This window comes from Rousettus aegyptiacus, unplaced genomic scaffold, assembly GCF_014176215.1.
Source record: "Rousettus aegyptiacus isolate mRouAeg1 unplaced genomic scaffold, mRouAeg1.p scaffold_m13_p_1, whole genome shotgun sequence".
NCBI lineage: Eukaryota > Metazoa > Chordata > Mammalia > Chiroptera > Pteropodidae > Rousettus > Rousettus aegyptiacus.
Window position 1 is genome coordinate 145,872,321 of NW_023416284.1, and position 14,362 is coordinate 145,886,682.

A 14,362-nucleotide genomic window follows, 5' to 3' on the forward strand; every position below is an offset into this window, starting at 1 on the left:
TTGCACAAGATGGGCTCCAATCCTGTCTCTGGAATTGTTTTCAAACAAGACATTACACCCAACCCTGCCGAAATCATACCCAAGATAGCACATTTCTTTCAGCAGATCCTGTTGCTCATCCATCCTAACCAAAAAAGAATCATAGTCACACCTGTGGGTGATGACTCACAGGTAACATCTCCAACCTGCTACCTTTTTTTTTCCCCTCAAGGAACTGGAAAGAATCAGGAAATGCTTCATACAAGCCACTGGGGAAAAGGACTAAGGTAAAAGATGTGGGTGTGGGGAGAGCAGCACACAGGGTGAAAACTATGGCGCGCGCGCACACGCACACACACACACACACACACACACACACACACACACTTTCCTGGATTCGGAAAATACACCAGCGGCATTGTTAGATAGGTTTATTTACAGACATTAACTGCCACGATGAGAAATTCCTGGATTTCATGACAATAAAGCAGTTTGGATTAAGAACGATCAAAACATTGCCTGGTTCATAGGACCACCCACAGAGCATTTCCCCTCCCTCACCCTAGGCTCATCTTATCATTATGACACATGCCAGAAATAATCTCCCAGCTACAGATCACTTTGAAGTCAAAAACATTCCTGGTCGAAATTTTCCCAAAGTCAAGGGCTTAAAAACCCTTTTTAGGTCAGAAAAGATCACCAGGGAACTGACAAGATAAAATGAAGCGCAGCATGCCCAAAGGCAAAAATCTCGGTGCTGTCATTCCAGTTTAGCTTGTGAATATATTAAAAATCCAGGGGTCAAAAGCCATTTTACTTTCTCATCACATCACTGCTCTAGCCCCAGGGAAAGCATAAGATGTTTATTATGTCTGATCATAATGCAGGAGCTCTCAAATTTAAGTATGCATGAGAATTTCCTGGGGAGTTGTGTAGATGTAGGTTCGGAAGCCCCACCTCTGGAGACTGAGTCAGAGGTGAGTCTCAAGAACCTTTATTTTAGTAAGTTTCAGATGATCCATGGTTCAGCTTTTAGAAGCCTTGGCATAGACGTTCCCCAGCCATGGTGATGGTTGGGAGGAGGCAGAATGTAGGAAGCAAGTATTACAAGGTGTCCATGTATTCCTGGGTGTAAATGTTCTCCCTCAATTAACAACTAAATACTAAGAATGATTACTAACAAAGTGTTAGCCATTAACAAGGAACTCTCACATTTAAAAGTTCAGGAGCCCCCTTGCTATCCATTTATCCATTCTCTTCTTCCCCATGACACCTGGCTGAAAAGTAAAGGGAATATGAAAAAGAGAGCTTCCTCTCTCCCTTTCTCCCTTCCTTCCTTCCTTCCTTCCTTCCTTCCTTCCTTCCTTCCTTCCTTCCTTCCTTCCTTCCTTCCTTCTTTCGTTCCTTTCTTCCCCTATTTCCTCTGGGACCTTCCCAGAGCTCCAGGATGAAAGGGGAAGGGGTTATGGTTACTCACAGGGATGCTGTGTGGCCAGAGCTGCTCCTCGCTTACTCTAAGTAGAGCAGTATCACCTGGAAGTCTGCAAAGCCCTCTCTGGGACAATGCCCCTCAACTCACTAAAGGACCCCAGAGAGTTAAGGAGCCATGGACTTGGGAAAGCAGGTTAAGGAAACAAAGTTCACAGATTAGGTGAAGCAGAAGATACAACTCTAAACTCGGCTTCTCTTTAACTACTCACTAGCAGTGAAGGCTCGCAAGAGTTCTCTCACCTCCCTGTGCCTCAGTTTCTTCATTTGGAAAATAGAGATAATAATAGAAACCATCTTGTAGGGTTGTTGTGAACTTAATATGGTCTTTAGTGTCGCTCTTTCTGGCCCATAATAAGTGCTGTCATGTGTAATGTGTTATTATTGTTCATCGTAAAAAAAAAAAAAAAAGACATTTGTTTTAGTTTTGCACTAGTTTTATATCACTCTTACCTTCAGGTTAAATTGTTGGTTTGGGGCTTAGGCTTCCTGGGCCTTCCCTGGACTGACAGAAGAAGGAAAATGAAAACCACACCTCTGCTTTGGTGTTACTACCAAGCCCAACCAAGCCCAAGTCTTCTTCCTTTAGAATCATCACGTGCCAGGGTATATCTTACTAAGGTTTCCATTATTTCTGGGAAAGCACATTCAATTTAACTAGCAGAGCTTTTCCCTCTTCTCCCTTTGACCTGCAGTATTTCAACCATTTCTTCCCTTGTGTTTGGGGCGTCGCGGAACCACACCACTTTCCTCTCCTGTACCTTTCTCTTCCTGTTTGCTGTGCTCACACTTTTACACCTTCTCTTTAAAGCAGGCTCTTCCTACTGTGCCAGCTCCATCACCTCTGATTCCTTTTCACCCACCCCTTAGAATAGCCACAGCGCTGTTCACTTGACTATGAATTTGCACCTTCAGTGTTAGGTACAAACCCAGGTGCAGAGCACACATCCCCCAACTCCTCCTTCAGGATTGTTCAGAGTGCAAAGACTGCTGAGCCTTTCCAGAGAGCAGCCCTCATCCAGAGGGGGTCAGAGGCCTAGAGCTACTCCCCTTCTCCCCCAGGCCCCCAACCCTCCTTGGTGACTCAAAGAGTTGCTGGGAAAAGAAGACAAATGCTGTCTTGAAAGAATGTTGCTGTTGCTAGGAGAGAAATCAGGAGAAATATTTCTCCATCACAAAGGGAGGCCAGGAGAAAAGCCGCTCTAGGCTGGATGGCATAGAAGAATAGAAACGAGTTTTGAGTTTTGGTGTCTCGCTAATACTGTGTGTGTTCAGCTGCCATTAGCTGCTTCAGCCACAAAGTCTGAGACCGCCGTAATAGGTTTTTAATAACCGCAGTTCTTATTTTAGTGTCTTTGTGGGTTTTTAATTCAACCTTTAATGTGGGGAGGTTGTATGTAAAAATCAGGACACAAATGCCCGTTATTGCCTTGACTTTGGCCCATCAGGTATCACAGCACTTAACTGCCTCTGCAGTGATTGTTTACCCACCTCAATCCCACAGCAGATGTAAGGATGGGGACGTGGATAGTGAATTATTTATTTTTGCCTCCCTGCAGAAACCCGTCGAGGGAGAAGACCTCAGTAAAATGTGTGCAGCTGAGGATTTCAAGAACTCTGAGAATCTGGACTTGGTATATATGGACCCACACTTCAGGCACTCCACACTCCAGCCAGGCGTCCCCACTGACTGCGCCCCACACGCCCACTGCACTTTCCCACTTCTGGACCTTTGCTCATTCCCCCTGCCTGAAAGGGACACCACCTCCCTGTCGTAGAGATGAGAAGATCCTGGACAGGTTTGAAAAGAGCTAGATGAGTAGTTTAGATTTTATTTAAAGGGCGATAAGGAGTCATTGATGGGTTTTTGAGCAGAAAACACTGGAGTGAATTCAAATCGAGGCCTGATTAAGACCTTTATATAGACCTGAAAAATGCAGATTATGGCATTCCCAAACCTCCACCTATATACTTCGAAGTAAAAACAGTACCAAACTGTAAAACCCAGAACATCAGCTACATTGACTTTGGAGAAGCTTGATTCTACATCCTCTGAATGTAACTCTGAATGCAAAAAGAGAATGCTTTTCCAGGCCATTCTTAACTTCTCACCACCCAAGGCTAAACTGGATCTCCCTCTTTACTGTAAAACATTCTTCCATAAATGTACAGAAATGTGTAAGGTTTAAATACAGAGATCTAAAAAAATTAAAGTGGTCATCGACCATTTATGCATTTTCTTCACATAAAATTAGAAAAAGGTGCAGCATAATTGTTTCAGGATAGATCCTCTCACTTCCGCTGCAGCCTCACAGCATGCCCTGAGAACAGCCTCACAGTGCTGAGCACTACACCCAAAAATTCCTGAACACTTAAAAGCTACGCTGATGAAATTTTAAAAGAATCTTGACTTTGTGTAATACACCAGATTAGAGCCTTCCTAAATTTCGTGGACAATACTGAAAACAGCTTGCAAGCCGCACAATCATATTCCAGCATTCGATTTCGGCGTAAGGGGAAACTGGTGAGTATTGAGCACTATGTATGGTCAATGAAATCCTTCATTTTGTCTCATTCTGGTTTAAAAGCAAAAGGGTGGTGATTTCACAAGGTCCTTCAGCTCTAAGCTTTTTTAACAATTAAATTAAATGCGAAAAGAAGATACTTTAAGATATCATGGATAAGAAATAAAAATCAAAACTAAATCTACAATCTGTCACAATCATCTCTCTTTAAAACAGGAACGCTCTTTAACAAAATGGTTTTTATCTTGTTGACCACCATGCTTTAATAAAATGCAACTGCTTCTATGTAGCCCGTTTCAAATTCCATGTTAAACAAAGAGGAGAGGTTCCATTATTTTTCAGGCTTTATCATCCCAGGATAAATTGGCTGTTCATCTATTATTCATCCACCATTGTTGGAAATTAAGTCTTTGTTACTGACAGGGGTAAAACTTAGCTGGGCAGATCAATAGAATTATTTCTTTCTTCAAACAATAGAGGGTGGGAAGATAATGATTAGCAATGTCTTTTTTTATTCTGTCTTTCATTAGCAGTTTATACTCCAGAAAAGGCTTTTTGAGTTGCTAAACAAAAAGACAGCTTCTAAGGCTCAACGGCTTCATGTATCAGAGAAAATTTCTGCAACTCTAAAACCTCTCCAAGGGCCTAGCAAAAAAGCATATTCTATGCACAGTCCACTTTCAGATCCATAGGAAAGCCTTCATAATTAACACTCTTTGAATCATCACAGGTCAATGCTAAGCTCTGCATCACTACACTCAAGGCCATCGATACCTGTAAGATCAGATGAGAAAGAAGAAAGCACAGACTACACAAAATGCTCCAGCAATAAGACTAACTGCTTGCTCTCAGAAGACAGACTGCTCTGACCGGCTTCACACTTTGGCCCCACATGGATTTTTTGGAAACTAATTGTCATGAAATTTTATGATCTGTTAAAAAAAAAAAAAGTGTAAGAATATTTCTTCTTACCTACCTCATAAAGATGTTAGAAAGATCAAAATTAGATAGTTGTGAAAGTGTTTCTAATTCTCCTAGGAAAGACTGGAGAAATGTTTTGTGGATAAACTTGTTCTTTGGAACTTTAAAACAGTCATAATGATCCCATTTCACAGTCTTCTTCCATTAAAAGCTCAGAATTCTGCTGACCAAGCAGTCTGTTCCCTCATCTCTGAATAGCTCTTTAAAATCACTTCACTTGAAGCCCAAGAGTAATTCATACATGAGTGACAAAAAGAATAAAGAGCTGTGCCACCCTCCAAACCCTTCCTGGATTCGTCAGAAGAGAAATTCCAGCAGTCCTGCCTTGTGGAAACATTCCCATTACCCACTCCCTTCCTATCCTCAAAACATATTTTCCTGTTTTTCCTTCTAAATATAAGAACTAGCAAATGCACTACATATTTTTTACCCATCTGTACACATCAGCATATTTTATTCTTTTACTTAAATCCCAATAGGTAAAAGCATAGCCCATCATCAGCAAAACATATCTTAATACCTCCAAGCTCTGCACACCAAATACTCAGCAATAAACACTTCCAAATATGCCTATTTCTCAAACGTTTCCATCTTTACTCCACCACCCTGCCCACCCACAACTCTGCATTATCAAAACCAACTTTCACCTGAGACCTGCAGCACATTCTCATTAAATTGTAAGTCACTAGTCTCTGCTTAAGGAGCTATACCCTCCTAAATATTTGTACTTCATACGCCTCTCCTTCGGACTCTGATACACTTTCTCTCCCACCCTTCATGTACATATTCTCTCCCACAACCTATCCCTAGTGAACAGAGCAGAGGGGAAATTCCATTACTGTTAAAAATCTCTGTATAATAAGAAATGGTCCAACAGAGGTGTGATGCACATATGAACACTTTGGAGGAGGGAGAAAAAGGCCTTAAATTAAAGAAATGAAATCCTAAGAGTGGTATTTCAGGTGCAATTTGAGGACGGTAAACTCAGGGCATCTCCTGAAGTCACTCAGCTTGGGTGCTACTTATTCTACCTGCAGGGTAACCTAACCCTGGTTACAGTCCCAAGCACTGAGAGCTGAGTGGTGGAGATGGCTTCCCAGGCCCCTGGCATGGTTGGTATGCAGCACTCGGTTGTAGGCAGCAAATGCTACACTTGAGTTGATGGAAGCAGAAAGGTAGTTATTTCCAAGTATTAAGTGACTTCCTAAATCATGGAAAAGTAGAGGAATAAGTTCTGACTGAGCTACTGAGAACAACTCCCAACTCCCTCTGCCATTGTTGGGAAAGCAGCTGCCATTTCTATGGCTGCAGAAGAATCAGGAAGTGGCTGATGGTCCATCTGCTCCAACAAGAGTGGCTGTTTCTGGCCCCACCTCTTTCCACACTTTACTCAGTTCCAAGTCCAAATCTCATGCAAATGAATCAGTCCAAAGGAACCTAAACCACATATAGAACCTTAGCTGTAAAAGGGTCTAGGAAATGCAGTTTTTATATTTTAAGACTCTATAGTACAGAATGATACATTATAATATATATTATATTCTATCTTCTTTCACTACTCATTCTGTATTCCCTTTGCCTTCAGCAAGCACGTTAGCTGGTCGTGATTCTTTTCCAGGTGGAGTGACCCAACTTTTATTCCCAAAGGATCCTGTTAGTAGTCCTGGATTGTTGTAGTTTTCCACTGTCCTTAATCACAGGGCATAGGAATACTAAGAGAGACCCTAAGGGATCGCCTGTATTTCAGGCAGACTCTTCCTTACTTCCATTGTGGAGTAGTAGTCTAATTTCCCCTTGGTCATCAGGATCAATTATGCAGCCAACACATTAACTCCCTGTTGATTTAGAAGCCTGAGGAGCCTAAGGTGACTAGGTGGTAGTCTTTCCTTCCAGTTCAAAGGAATCATGGCTGTGTTGGAAGCATTCCTCCTTCTAGAACTAAGACCAGGAAACCATAAGGTTGTCGAAACAGGACTCAGATTTTGCTAGTGGGTCACTAGGCACAGTAGTGAGTGGTACCACTCCCACATCCACCCCTTGCTTCCTGGACCCATGAATCCTGACCTTTGGAGAAACAGTTCCATATGCATGTGATTCAGAGCATAAACAGCTTTCTAGAGAACCTTGCCCCATCTCTGCAAGGTATTGCCACCTAGTTGGCACTATAACAGAGTCTTCGAAAGGCTATTTCACCATCCTATCAAACCAGCTGCTTCAGGATGGCAGACAACATGGCAAAAACAGTGAGTTCCATGAGCATGGGCACATTCTTTTGTTGTGAAATGAGTTCCTTGATCAGAAACAATGCTGTGTGGACTACTAGGATGGTGTATCAAGCATTCTGTAAGTCCACAAGTGGTAGTTTTAGCAAAATCATTGTATGCAGGGGAGGCAAATCCATATCCAGAATAAGTGTCTATTCCAATACGAACAAAACTTGCCCCTTCCATGATAAACGTTGTTCAATGTAATCAACCTGCCACCATTTGCTGGCTGATTCCTAAGGCAGTGGTGCCACATCAGGGACTCTGCTGCTGGCAGAATGAGCACTCAGCAGTGCCCGTGGCCAGGAGGCCTGCTGAGGGGAAGTCCATGTTGGTAAGCCCATGCATAGCCTCTGTCCTTGCCACCACGTGGAGCCACTCTGTTCACGAGGCCACTGGGTGATGACAGGGTGGCTGGAGAAGGAGGTCATCCTGTCAACTACATTATTAAAATCCTTCTCTGCTGGTCACCTTCTCCAATCATGTTCCTTCCAAGTCCCTGGCCTTCCGGCCAAACCATTGGCCATAGCCTATGAACCAGGACACAGTAGCACATCTGGCCATTCCTCCGTCCAAGCAGGGAGAACAACTGGGTGCATTGCTTGAAGTCCTGCCTCTCGAGAGGATTTCCCTTCACCATTGTCCTTCAGGGATGTCCCAGGAAGGGGCTGTAGTGCTGCACCTGTCCACTTTCGGGTGGTGCCTGCAAATGTACCATATGTAGAACATCTACAAAGCAGGCCCAAGTCTTCTCTTCCACTGATCATAAGGAACACTCCCTGTGGCCATAGGAGCAGCTGAGGGAGAGAAGGCAGGGCAGCAGAAGTAGGGACCATGGACATTTGGGCCACTTCATGTAACATACGTGTGCCTCCAGGACCTGGGTGGCCGCAATATTCCACTTCCATCTGAGGACGGAGTGCTGACATGCATGCTCAACTTCATGACTTGGTGGGTGACATAACACCCAGTTCAGTTCACATGGTAACTGGGTGGCCCATGATGAAGTCTTCAGTCTTACCAAGGCCCAGGAGTAGGCCAAGTGCTGCTCCTCGTGAGAGTAGTTATCTGCAGAGGATGGCAGGGCTTTCCAAAATCCTAAGGGCCTGTGCTATGATTCACCAACAGGGGCCTGCCAAAGACCCCAAAGAGCATCTCTATCTGCCACTGCCACTCTAAGTACCAATGGACATGCTGGATCACATGGCCCAAGTGGCAGAGCAGCTCGCACAGAAGCCTGGACCTGTGTTGTCGAACCTTCTCTTTTTCTGGAAACTGCTCAAAACCAGCAGCTTTTCGGGTCACTCGGTAAATGGGCCAGAGTAACACCCAAATGAAGAATATGTTGCTTCCAAAATTCAAGGAAGCCCACTAGGCATTGTGCCTCTTTTTTGGTTGTAAGAGGGGCCAGATGTAACACTTATCCTTCATCTAGAAGGGATATCGCAACATGTCCCACACTACTGGACCCCTAGAAATTTCACTAAGATAGAAGTCCCCTGAATTTTTCAGATGTATCCCATCCTCTGACATGCAAATGTCTTACCAATAAACCTAGAGTCACTGCTACTTCTTGATCACCATGCCCAATCAACATAGTGTCATCAATGTAGTGGACCTGCAAGATACCTTGTGGAAGGGGAAAGGCAATCAAGATCCCTGCAAACTAAATTACGACGTAAAGTTGAAGACTTGGTATGCCCCTGAGGTAGGAAAGTGAGAGCTGATGGTGTGGATTCCTCAGGTTCTGAGCCAGTTCCACTTCGCATGAGGTCTGACTAGACAGTCAATTCTGTATTCTCAGAAACCTCACCTTTTAATAACCTGTTTTTATAAAAATTAATTTAAATTTTTTTAAAAATAAAAGTAATTATATTAAGGAAAGAAAGGTGATAGGAGCTGGAGCGTTTCAGACCCCTCTCCCCCAATATTTTTTCTTTCCTGTGGTAATTTCAGTAATAAGGACACTTTTTATAGCTATAAGAGTAAAATCTAAACATGGAACAAATTCAGCATTTGGTGGTTCCTAGGTTTTTCTTTAAAATCTTATCCTTTCTTTTTCTATCTTTTCTTTGTCTATCACCAACAGGGGACTTTTCATATATCTTTATATCCTTATCTTCTTTATCATTATTATCACCCATTGTTAGGATAAACAAAGTCAACACTACCCAAACAAAGCTCTTGTGTTGCTCAGGCTCTTATATCAGATATAGCTCTTAATTACATTATTAATCCCCGGTCAAGATCTTGTTATAACCAATGGTGTCCTTAAGAATGTAGATCATATTCTTTAATTAATATAACTGAGTTATGGCCAATTTATATGGCAAAAACTCATGCCGTAGGAGTAACACCTGTATTTTAATTTTTTGTCTCTGGATTCCACTGGGAACTATTTGGTCATAATTTTTCTTTCTCCTTGAGCCCATTTAAGTAGATTTTCTCCTTTCAACCAAAAACCCTTGCCTAAGCTTATAAAAAATAAGTGGATCTCTGTAATGAGAAAACAGTTTTCAACTATACACTAGTCCAGGGGTTGGCAAACTGCTTCTGTTTAAGGGCCTGATAGTAACTATTTTAGGTTTTGTAGGCCACACAGTCTCTCAGCAGCTCAACTCTGCCCCTATAGCTTGAGAGCAGTGAGATAATGTGTAAACAAAAGGTCATGGCTCTGTTCCAATAAAACTTTATTTACAAACTGAGGCAGAGAGCCAGATTTGGCCTGAGGGCTGTAGTTGTTTTATACTAAACTGCAAGTTCCATGTGGGCAGGGTCATGCCTGATTTGTTCAACACTTCATATCCAGAAACTACTATTCAAAAAACACCAAGTCTGATATTCAAACAAAATCTGTTTAATGACTGAGTGAGTAAACTATCAATGTGACATCAATGAACAGATTATCCCAGCTTAAATTTGGAAAATCCAATAAGCTCTCTTGTTGGCTTTCTGATTGATTTTCCTTAAAAACTTCAAAACTCTATCTATTGCTAAAATCTCATGGCTTGAATATACCACAGAGAATACACTTACGCCCTGGATTCTCAGGCAATTGAATTATCTAACCAGCTAAAAGAAATAAGGACAAACAAAATTTTCTTAGGAGCAAAGCCAGTATGTCTATGCCCCCGTCCAGTCTGCACATCTCACTGGCATTATTGTACTGAGCTGGGACCATGAAGATTAAGGCTGCCTTTTGGTAAGGGAACAGCTTAAAGCCATGTCTCTTCTCTGGCTTTGTGGTTTTTACAACGTCCAGGCTTGTTGTGCCTGGGATTTGGCTCCCACTAGAAAAGGAACAAGATGAAAGATAAAAACATCAGACCTGTGTCAGAATACTGCATTGGTCAGAAAACTCCCTGGCGAGCTCGATGCCTTGTCTCAGTTCTGCCCTTCCCCCAATGACCCCTGCATTCTGCTGTTCACCTAGTCCACCAATAGCACTTTCAGGACGTCTGTTTTCCCATGGCTTGCCTTACCTTTGTACCCACGCAATTGTGAGTTAACTTCTTTGAACAAAATCCTATTTGACTAGCTGAACCAGAGGTTCTCAACATTGACTGTGCATGGAAATCACTTGGAGAACTTAAAAAAAAAAAAAAAAAAAAAATTAATACCTGGGCCCACCCCCTGACCAACAGAATTAAAAAATTAAAATTTCTTGGGTGGAGAAAGCAGGCATGGAGATTTTTAAAAAGCTCCCCCAACCCTCAACTTGGTAATTTTCATGTGCATCTGGAGTTGAGACACGTTGATCTAGATTTTGTACATCAGAATCACTTGGGGAGCTTTTAAGAAATATAGATTCTAGGCCTAATAAATCAGAACCTCAGGGGGTGGTGAGACTAGGATACTCAGCTTTTTTCTGCCTCCTCTCTCTTGCCTGGCTTCCTCTGTATAAATCTGAACGGTCTAGACTGTTGGCCCAATTCTTCATGTCTCCAGAGCTTGCCATTACCAGGAAATAGTCTTAGAATTTCTCAGTACAAATTCTAAAGAATCTGACTGGCTTAACTCAATTTATAATTTGATACTTTGAGCAGAAATTGCTAAAACCTTGACCTTTACATTGTCACTGTTGGGGAGCAGGAGAAAATTCTCCACTCTATCCTTCTTTAGTTCTTCTGGCTGGACTAGTTACAAAATAATAAAATTGACACAAGACTAGATGAACAGGAGAAAAAACCTTCAATTTGTACGCACAGGAGAATCACAGTGTGATGCTCACATCATAAAATGAAGCTCAAAGAACTGATCGAACCTGGCACCTTTTTATACTGTTTAGACAAAGAAACAATAAGTTTGTGAGAAATTGGCAGGACAAAGAAAGAAAGTGCTCGTTAGAAAGGAATCTAAGCAGGTTTGAGTATTTGTTAGTGAGGAATCTAAACAAAGTTTGGGCTTGGGTAGTTAATTAGTAAAGGCATTACAAGGTTTATTTACATAAGCTTTTTCTACTCTGGGTTTTATAACTCTTATGATAGATTGTCTCTCAGTCCTTCAGGAGTGGGGAGGGCACCTATCATGGAGATTTATTTCTTGCGTTTAGGGGGACAGAGGAGAGTCAGAGAGCTCTTCTTTCTCTTATAACTTCTCAGGTGATTTTAGTTCAAAATCCTGGGGCAGCATGCCCTGGGCCCTGATATCACCAAGTCAAAAGACTACATCCCAGCTTCCTTTGAATTGCAATGGAGGCCTGAGGCTAAATCCTATGCAAGGAGATCTAAGCAAATTTGGTGTGAGTCTTCTGGAAAGTTTCCTGGGTGGGGCACATGTGATGTGATGGCTGGAGCTCTGACAGCTATCTTGGAGTCATGAGCATAAGAGCCATGTCCTTTGAGAGAGCAGAATGTGAGCAAGAGCCTGGGTCACTGACGAAGTCCCCACACCAGTCTTGGACTACCTACATCCAGGCTTCTTTTATGTGAGAGAGAAATACATGCCTATTTTTTAACCACCTATTTGGGGATGTTTCCATTACTTGCAACCGAAACTAAACCTAACTGATAGTTTCCTCTGATCCAATAAGCTGTGACCAGAAAGGCAGAGGGAATACTAACCAGGGAGTGAACTCCTAGGTTGGAGCAAATTTCTTAGGAAAGGGAGCCTGAAAAGAGTAGGAAAACTATTTGGAGTATTCACCACAATTTCTGAGTTCCATTGCAAGACAACTTGGGTTTGTATGGAAGAGAACTACTATGATGCTTGAAAATGTGAGAGGTGTGCTGATATTGTAGAGCATGCACCAGGGTAAAAATTTTGATTCAAGGGAAACAGGCTCTGGATGGTGGAAATGTGGGTAATGTGGCTGCAGGCCAGGTCGGCAGGTGCCCTGAGCAGATGGAAGTCAATTGTTCTGCTAATAATTAAAGAAACATTGGTTACATTTTTTCAGAGACCTGGTTAACTCATTTCCTTTGGCTGCTTAGGGCTATGATTTATAGGCAGCAAAGTTGCTTAGGACAATCAAGACCCCCAGGTCTTGTGGCAAACTGCTGAGATTTTTCAAGAAGAAAGGGACCATTTGAACATCTCAGTCAACTCCTGAGTGAATGATACCCAGAGGAAACAGGTTTCAAACGTGCCTCCATCATTCACATCCCCAGGAAGAGAGATAAGAGGAATCAAGAAAAAATACTATGCTATGAAGAAAAAAAATGAAGTGCTACATTTATTTCAAATATCTGATGTTTTTGAGAGTCCTGGAACAGGTTTCCCTGACTAAAACTCCCAGCGAACACAGGTCCCCCCAACCCTTTGTTCCCTTTTCTCTAAAAGCCCTTACTTATTGAGTTGGGAAAAATTGGTTCAAATATCAATTGGTTTGAATAGATCTATTCGATAAAAGGAAGAAAATAATATATGTCATTTTTAAAAATACCCTTTCTTCTATTCAACTATGTCCTACTGGGCTATGGCTTTTCTTTTCTTCCTAAGCAAATAAAGCCTAAGAGTAGGTACATAACCTCTGCCTGCTGAAGAAGCACCGTGCCTGCAACACCAGTGCCCTCAAAGCTACAATTTCAGTCTGGGTCCCGGAGCAGCAGATCTGAGCTCAGCCACAAGTGTTAGACACTGTGTCAAACACGGGGATTTAAGAAATCAGTTGTTCTCCATGTTCAGAAAAAAAAAAAAATGTTTTAGTGGTCTGTAACAGAAAATAGGAAAACAAAACAGCACAGTACTCCATTCTGAGGCCTTACCACAGATCACTAACTCAAGTTACACAGACAAGAAATCTTTGGGTAGAGGGAAGAAAGACCAGCCAAACAAGAAAAGCAACGGCTATTTATTAGAGCTTCGCTATAACAAGGGACTTGGCTACCGTCACTCCAAGGCAGGCACAGGAGTGAGAAGCTTTCGGTGACAAAAAAGACAACTTCAGGTGCGTCAGCCGCAGGAAGCTATAGGTGGGCTAACTAGAAGTCGGATGTCTACATTCTGTGTAATTGGTTAGAAGAGCATATTTAGCTTTCTCTTGTTGGTCTTTAATTAGAAATGGGACAAAAATTAGGGGAGATATTAATTAATGCCTGGCCATTCGGGGCCCATTGTTTCAGAAATTATTGTTTTGCTTTCTGGATTGTTGCTAGAGATAGCAACCTGGCTTCCTGCAAACCTGACCTATAGCAGGCTGGCTTCCAGGGCTGGTTATTATAAATAAGGAGTTGGTTTCCAAGTCCAGTTCAGTGGGTCAGAGTTCTATTTTTATATAAGTTCTGGCCATTGTCTCTATATTCAGTCCCTCTTTCAGACAAAGACAGATAGCTGTCTCTGGGCAAATGTGATTCCCAGCATTTCTAGAGATCACCTTTGGGAGACCACTAATCCTTGTCTGCCTTGACCAGAAGTGCCAAAGGACACACCTGCTTGTGAGAGCACATCCCCAAGATGATGACCCAAGATGGTAAGCAAGAAAGGGAGGCTAGTAGCTATGTAGCAGTGGAGCCCTGTGAGGGGAGAGGGAACAGTGTTCAGTGATTCTCAGCTCCGGCTGTCAGAATCCCATGGCAATTTGGAACAAATACTGATGTTAGTGCCCCACCCCATTACCCAAAGATTCTACTTTAATAGAGCAGAACTGAACATCGGTATTTTTTCAGAATTTCCCAGGTGACTCTA